This window comes from Chlorocebus sabaeus, chromosome 8, assembly GCF_047675955.1.
Source record: "Chlorocebus sabaeus isolate Y175 chromosome 8, mChlSab1.0.hap1, whole genome shotgun sequence".
Taxonomy (NCBI): Eukaryota; Metazoa; Chordata; class Mammalia; order Primates; family Cercopithecidae; genus Chlorocebus; species Chlorocebus sabaeus.
The window spans coordinates 101,809,817-101,818,681 of NC_132911.1; positions in this window are offsets into that span (position 1 = coordinate 101,809,817).

The following is an 8,865-nucleotide window of genomic DNA, read 5'->3' on the forward strand; positions in this document are numbered from 1 at the left end:
GAAGGAGAGCAGAGAAAAGAGCACAAAGCTTTTTTTTTTTCCTTGAAGGACAGATTGGCAGAGTGTCAAAACAGAATGAACATACTTATATAAGCATTTCGTGTGAAGATATACAAGATGACAGTGGCTTCCTCAGGAAAATGGGATTGGAGGTTGGAAGGAGGTAGAGAAGTGCTTTTTATTAAAATTCCCTTCTGTGCTATTTGAGTCTTTTGGCCCAGTGATTCAACTTTTAGGAATTTATCCTGCAGAAGCAGTCACAGAGGTGCTTGAAGACATGGGAACAAGAGTATTTATTTCAGCTTTATTTTTTGTTTTTTGAGACCGAATCTCCCTCTGTTGCCCAGGCTGGAGTGCTGTGGCGTGATCTCGGCTCACTGCAACCTCCACTTCCTGGATTCAAGCGATTCTCCTGCCCAGCTAATTTTTGTATTTTTAGTAGAAACACGGTTTCGCCATGTTGGCCAAGCTGGTCTTGAACTCCTGGGCCCAAGCAATCCACCTGCCTCAGCCTCCCAAACTGCTAGGATTACAGGCATGAGCCACCATGCCTGAGCAGCATTATTTATAACAGCAAAAAATTAGAAACATCAAATGCTCATCATTCTTAAACAATATACAGTCATGCACTGCATAACATTTTGGTCAATCATGGACCACATACACAACAGTGGTCCCATAAGATTATAATACATTCTTTTTACTGTATGTCTTCTGTGTTTAGATACACAAATGCCACTGTGTTACTGTTGTCTACAGGTACAGTAGCACGCTGTACAGATTTGTAGCCTAGGAGCAACAGGCTACACCATATAGTCTTTAAGTGTGTAGTAGGCTGTACCATCTAGGTTTGTGCAAGTTCACTCTGATGTTCCAACAACAATGAAATCGCCTAACGATGTAGTTTTCAGAATGAATCCTAGTCATTAAGTGATGAATGACTATATATTTGTATAGGCATAGAAAACAGTCTGGAAAACTATATATTTGTAGAGGCATAGAAAAAAGTCTGGAAAAGTCAGATATCATCAAAATGTAGAGAGATGAGAAGAGTGGGTCATGAGGAAGGGACCTTTACTTTTTCTTTAGGTTTTTTTAGTACTGCTTGAATTATTTTACAGTAAGCATTAATTATTGTTACATAAAAATCCTTTTTTAATATTAATAAAGTGTTCATTTGCAATAAATGTGTCATGAAACATCAATTACTCCTCAATATAATACTTCTCAAAGTCTGGCTCTCAGATCACCTGCATCAAAATCAATGATTCAAACTCCTGGACCCCACCTAGGCCTATGGAAGAAATCTCTGGGTGTGGATCCTGGGAATCTGAGTTTAGCAGTCATCCTAGATGATTGTAATAATTACTAAAATTTGAGAATTAGAGACCTAAAGAATGAGATAGCCAAATTGGTTCTGAGACATACCTGCTTAGACAGAGGTATAAATTAAACAATAATGATCGCTTGTATTGAGTGCTCTACTTTCAAAGCTGTTTTTTTTTTTTTTTTTTTTTTTGAGACAGAGTCTTGCTCTGTCACCCAGGCTGGAGTACAATGGTGCAATCTTGGCTTACTGCAACCTCCACCTCTCAGGTTCAAGCACTTCTCTTGCCTCAGCCTCCCAAGTAGCTGGGATTACAGGCACCTGCCACCATGCCCAGCTAATTTTTTGTATTTTTAGTAGAGATGGGTTTTTGCCATGTTGGCCAGGCTGGTCTCGAGCTCCTGACCTCGTGATCTACCCGCCTCAGCCCCCCGAAGTGCTGGGATTACAGGCATAAGCCACCACGCCCCGCCTTTTTTTCCTTTCTTTTCTTTTTTTTTTCTTTTTTTGAGACAGGGTCTTACTGTGTCACCCAGGCTGGAGTACAGTGGCACAGTCATGGTTCACCGCAACCTCAACCTTCCTGGCTCAAGGGATCTTCCCACCTCAGCTTCTGAGTAGCTGGGACTACAGGTGTGTGCTGTCGTGCCTAGCTTATATATATAAAATATTTATTGTACAGACAGGTTTCACTGTGTTGCCCGAGATGGTCTTGAACTCCTAGGCTCAAGCGATCTTCCCATCTTGGCCTCCCAAAGTGCTGAGATTACAAGAACTTGCCTCAAAGCTTTTGTTTTATTTATTTTTTGAGACCAGGTCTCACTCTGTCATCCAGGCTGGAGTGCAGTAGCACAGTCACAGCAACCTCGACCTCCTAGGCTCAAGCAATTCTCCTGTACCAGTCTCCATTGTAGCTGGGACCACAAGTACATGCCACCATGCCCAGTTAATTTTTAAATTATTTCTAGAGATAAGATCTCACTATGTTGCCCAGGCTGGTTTTGAACTCCTGGCCGCAAGTAAACCTCCTGCTTCAACCTCCTAAAGTACTAGGGTTATAGGTGTGAGCTGCTGTGCCAAAGTTTTTATTTATTAATTTAGGAGAGAGGAGATGGAAGGAGAGTAGAGAAAGAAGCACAAAGCTTTTTTCTTTTTTTTCTTTTTTATCTTGTTTTTAATCTTTTTTGAGACAGAGCCTTGCTCTGTCACCCAGGCTGGAGTATAGTGGCAGTGATCTTCACTCACTGCAGCCTCCACCTCCTGGGTTCAAGCGATTCTCCCACCTCAGCCTCCCGAGTAGCTGGGACTACAAGCACCCGACGCCATGCCCGGCTAATTTTTGTATTTTTTGGTGGAGTCGGAATTTCACCATGTTGGTCAGGCTGGTCTCAAACTACTGACTTCAAATGATCTGCCTGCCTTGGCCTCCCAAAGTGCTGGGATTACAGGTGTGAGCCACCGCACCTGGCCACAAAGCTTTTAAATATTCACTTTCCTCCAAAGTAATCAGGATAGTTGCTGCCCCTGTTTTACAGAATGATTAAAGTGCATGAGGTAACTTTTCTGAGGCACTTTTCTTTATATGATACCAAGTATCCTGTCCCAATTATGTGCTATGGTTTGAATATTTGTGTCCTCTCCAAAATTTATAGGTTGAAACCTAATGCCCCAATGTGATAGTGTTGGTAGGTAGAGCCTTTAAGAGGTAATTAAGTCATGAGGGCAGAGCCCTGATGAATGGATTAGTGCCATAAAAAGGGCCGTGAGAAGGTTCGTTGTCTTCTTTTGCCCTTCTGCCTTGTGAAGATTAATTATTCCTACCTGCAGAGGATGCCGCATTCCAGGCATCATCTTAGAATAAGAATCACCAAACCTGCTGGCACCTAGATATTGGGCTTCCCAGCCTCCAGAACTGTGAGCCAGTAAATTTCTGTTTATAAATGAACCAGTCTCAAGTGTTCTGTTAAGGCAGCAGGAAAAGACTAAGATACTATGTGTCCTCACTATACTTTAAAGAAAGGAGTTAGTTGCTTTCTCCTAAGGATCTTACCATGATTTTGTACTGGAAACCAGTGATGCCCAAAGCACTCATTTTGTGTATGAATCATGACCACAAAATGGGAATGCCTCCTAGGGAATCTTAACTGAATCCACTGTATCCCTCTTTGGAGACAGACTTGAGGCCTTGGTTTCTCTGTCTCTCTGTTTCATTCTCTCTCTTTCTTTTTTTTTTTTATTTTTTGGTAGAGATGGAGGTCTCACTTTGTTGCCCAGGCTGGTTTCAAACTGTTCCTGAAGCAGTCCTCCTGCCTCAGCCTCCCATAGTTCTGGGATTACAAGTGTGACCCACTGTGTCTGGTCAACATTTCTCTTTCATACCTGCATGACTTTGAGCAATTTTTAAAATCTCTGCGGCTGGGTGTGGTGACTCACACCTGTAATTCCAGCACTTTGGGAGGCCAAGGTGGGCAGATCACCTGAGGTCAAGAGTTCCAGACCAGCTTGGCCAGCATGGTGAAACCCGTCTCTACCAAAAATGCAAAAATTAGCTGGGTGTGGTGGCAGGTGCCTGTAATTCCAGCTACTTGGGAGTCTGAGGCAGGAGAATTGCTTGAACCCAGGCGGCGGAGGCTGCAGTGAGCTGAGATCGTGCTGCTGCACTCCATCCTGGGTGACAGAGTGAGACTCCATCTAAAAAAACAAAACAAAAAAAATCTGTAAGCCCCCATGTCCTCATCAATAACACTGGATAAATTAGAATAGGCCAGGCGCAGTGGCTCCTGCCTGTAATCCCAGCACTTTGGGAGGCAGAGATGGGTGGATCACTTGAAGTCAGGAGTTCAAGATGAGCCTGACCAACATGGTGAAACCCCATCTCTACTAAAAATACAAATATTAGCTGGGCGTGTTGGCCTGCACCTGTAGTCCCAGCTACTCAAGAGGCTGAGGCAGGAGAATTGCTTGAACCCAGAAAGCAGAGGCTGTAGTGAGCTGAGATTGCGCCACTGCACTCCAGCCTGGGCAACAGAGTGAGACTCTGTCTCAAAAACAAACAAAAAAACTGGATAAAATGAAGATGTGTACCTCATAGTATCGTTGTGAGGATCACAGGAAATATTATAGCACCAATCACAGGGCCTTGTATAGGAAAACCAGGCAGTGGATATTCCTCAATCTCACTCCTACCTCCACACCACTGCAACCCATACTTACCTTTTGCAGTTAATCACAACAGCACAAAACCTATACACTAGAGGGAGAAACACTTGCGATGCAAAAATGACAGCCAGATCCTTTGGTTCATGAATATTTTGTAAATATTTCCACATACATACTTATTAGAGCAGGGGCTGGCAGACTTTCTGTTGAGAACAAAATAGTAACTATTTTAGATCTTTAGGTCCATATGGTCTCTGTGACTACTCAGTTCTGCGGTTGTAGCACAAAAGCAGCCATAGACAATATGTAAAGGAATGGGCACAAATGTGTTCCAATAAAACTTTATTCACAAAATCAGGCAGCGGCTGAATCTGGCGTACAGACTATAAGAAGATTACTATTATTGAACATAACTATTTTTAAGTCATATAGAGAATACCCTTATTCTAAAGAGGTGTACATTGACATATTTGGGGTGAAATATCATGATTTTTTCCATTTATTTTCAAATAGTTCAAATAAAAATGTATGTAGATAGGCAGGTAAAACAAATGCAACAAAATGTTAATTGTTGAATTTAGGTAGAGGGTATATGAGTGTTCATTTTACTGTTCAACTTTTTGTAAATTTAAAAACCTCATACCAAAAAGTTGGGAAATGTATATGCTTTAAGAAAGGACTTTGCCATCCAGATGTTATTCTTGCTGATACTAGTCTAGCATTTCAGAGTGACTTTGAAAGAATACCAACAGGTAAATGTTGGACAGAATTAACACAAGGCCCTCCTTTGGTTTTCCTTCACCAAAATTGCCGCTCCAAGTTTCTGAGAACTCTGTATGCACCTGAAATTATTGTGCTTCTGGCTTTTACTTGCTATGAAAATTAAAAGTGACAAGGCTGCATTTCCTGTTGAAGCAAGTACTAACAAGTTCATCTGATTTGTATTGGTCCATCTCCTTATTGTCAAGCAGTGAAAACTATCATATTGTCATCTACTATTTAGTGTTCAGATTAGGAAGCCGCCTATTATTGATTTCGAACTTAATTTGCCTAACTCATCCTTCATATTCTTGCCAGTCATCCTGGACATTAAACATGCTCACAAAGGTCAGGAGAGGGAAGGACAATGAATCCAAATGAGAGAACCCCGTAAACTCAGTGAAAGCTGGTGGCCTTACAGCTAACTAAAATATACATAGACTGGGCACTGTGGCTCATGCCTGTAATCCCAGCACTTTGGGAGGCCAAAGTGGGAGGATCACTTAAGCCCAGGATTTTGAGACCAGCTTGGGCAACATAGTGAGACTCCATCTCTATTAAAAAAAAAAAAATTCATTTTAGTTAGCCAGGCGTGGTGGTTGGCATGTGCCTATACTCTCAGCTACTCTGGAGGCTGAGGTGGGAGGATCGCTTGAGCACAGGAGGTCAAGGCTGCAGTGAGCTGTGATCGTGCCACTGCACTGCAGCCTAGGCAACAAAGCAAGACCCTGTCTCAAAAACAAACAAACAAAACCCATAAAACATTAAAACATATATACACCTATACAGAATTCTGAACAGGGGACAAGAGGGAATGAAGGTTACCTATTCATCTCTACCATTTCTGCCTCCACAATAATAAGAGGGAATGAAGGTTACCTATTCATCTCTACCATTTCTGCCTCCACAATAATATGGAATCTGAAATACTTCTCTATTTCTTTCTGTTCAGACTGGGAGTGCTCCAGACTCTTAACAGTTTTGTCTTCTGGCCTTCACACTCTATGAATCCTGCTGGACTTGGTTAAAAATAGACCAGATAAATGCTTTCTCCCATTTTTTTCTAAAACTTTTTTTAATCCAAGGAAGCATATGCTTTTTATATTCTGGGGTACAGAGAGCTCACAGTACTTTATTCACTATTTTACTGTGGAGAAGCGACACTTCTGGAAAGTAAAATGTTATCTAAAAAGTTGGTCTTTTGGTTGATTTACGTTTCTTAGAGTCAGTTTTTGAAATTTTACTATAGTTGATATTCCTGTGTGTCTCTGTCCACAAGAGTGTGAAGTTTTACATACCATTTTCAATGATTTGAAAAGCCTACAATGTACTTTTGTCCTTAATAAAGCCAGGAAGCACAGGCTAAGACGTCACATGTTTTTTGCTTTTAATTACAGTAATATTAATGTAACACTGCGTGTCATGCCGATCAGAAAATACCACTGATTACTTAATGGAGAAATACATAATAAATGCAATTTTGTGATAAAATCAAAACATAAGTATGTGGAAGAAAAATGATAAAAGGAGTCCTTGGAGGTGAAAAGATTTATGAATTACTGTCTATTTTCAGCTATAAAAATCACAATATCAGGCCAGGCAAGGTGGCTCACGCCTATAATCCCAGCACTTTGGGAGGCCGAGGCAGATGGATCACTTGGGCCCAGGAGTTTAAAAACCAGCCTGGGCAAGATGGCAAAACTCCATCTCTATTAAAAATACAAAAACTTAGCCAGGTGAGGTGGCCCATGCCTATAGTCCCAGCTACTCAGGATGCTGAGGTGAGAGAATTACCCAAGCCCGGGAAGTCGAGGCTGAGGTGAACTGTGATCATGCCACTAAACTCCAGCCTGGGCAACAGGAGTGAGATCCTGTCTCAAAAAAAAAAATAAAAATAACAATAATAATAATAATAATAATAAATTTTTTAATCACAGTATCAGTTACGACCTGGTATGAAGCTAGTCATCAAATAAGACTAGGAATAAGACAGGACAGATTAATTGTTGAGAAAGCAGTCAGGAAAAGGGGAGGTGGTATAAGTGTGTGTATTAGTTTGGAGACTTGTAAGCAACAGAAACAAAGTAGCTCAACTAAGCAGAAAAGAAATTTATTTTGTAGTTCAACAGACATAGTGGCTAATGCCTGTGATCCTAGCACTTTGAGAGCCCTAGGAGGGAGGAACACGTGAGCTCAGGTGTAGTCTGAGACCAGCCTGGGCAACATGGTGAAACTTCGTCTCTACAAAAAAAATACAAAAGTTAGCCAGGCATGATGGCATGCCTATAGTCTTAGATACTCAGGAGGCTGAGGTGGGACGATGGCTTGAGCCCGGGAGGTGGAGGTTGAGTGAGCCGAGATAGCGCCACTGTACTTCAGCGTGGGTGACAGAGCCAGATCCTGTTTCTAAACCAAAACCAAAACCAAAACAAACAAACAAAAAAACCACAAATGAACAAGAAGCCAGATCTGCATATGCAGGTCATGGGAGAAGCAGCAAAGTTATTAGTCTCTGATTCAGAGCCCACCATGCAAACTGCAGGGTGGCACCTCAGTCTTACCTCGTCTGGTACTGTAATTGAGTGGTTTTTTTGACAGAGTCTTGCTATGTCACCCAGGCTGGAGTGCAGTGGCATGATCTCGGCTCACTGCAACCTCTGCCTCCCAGGTTCAAGCAATTCTACTGCCCCAGCCTCCCAAGTAGCTAGGATTACAGACATGCACCACTGCTCCCAGCTAATTTTTGTATTTTTAGTAGAGATGGGGTATCACCATGTTGGCCAGGCTGGTCTCGAACTCCTGGCCTCAAGTGATCTGCCTGCCTCAACCTCCCAAAGTACTGGGATTACAGTCATGAGCCACCACACCCGGCCATTTTTTTTTTTTTTTTTTTTTTTTTTTTTGAGATGGAGTTTCACTCTTGTTACCCGGGCTGGAGTGCAATGGCACAATCTTGGCTCACTGCAACCTCGCCTCCCAGGTTCAAGCAATTCTCCTGCCTCAGTCTCCTGGGTAGCTGGGATTACAGGTGTACAGCACCACACTCAGCTAATTTTTTGTATTTTTAGTAGAGATGGGGTTTCACCATGTTAGACAGACTGGTCTCCAACTCCTGACCTCCAGTGATGCACCCACCTCAGCCTCCCAAAGTGCTGGGATTACAGGCGTGAACCACTGTGCCTGGCCCTGGCCAAATATTCAAGGTGCCATTCCACCATCGTATATGTTTGGCTGCTTCTGGATGATGAGGTAAATGGAAAGACCAGTAAGTCACACAGAAATTAACCTATTATCTTACTTGTCTCACACTACCTTACTCACAATAAAATGAGTTCCTTGATAAGATATAGTACGGTCTTCCATCAGTATCTCTGGGGGATTGGTTCCAGGACCCCCTCCCCTAGGATACCAAAATCCATGGATGCACAAGTCCCTTATGTAAAATGGTGTGGTATTTGTATATATTTTATGCACATCCTCCTGTGTACTTTAAATCATCTCTGGATTACTTATAATACCTAATATAATGTAAATGTTATCCAATTTGTTGTTATACTGTATTGTTTTTTGTTTGCATTTTTTATTGTTGTATTGCTATTTTTATTGTTTTTTCTGAATTA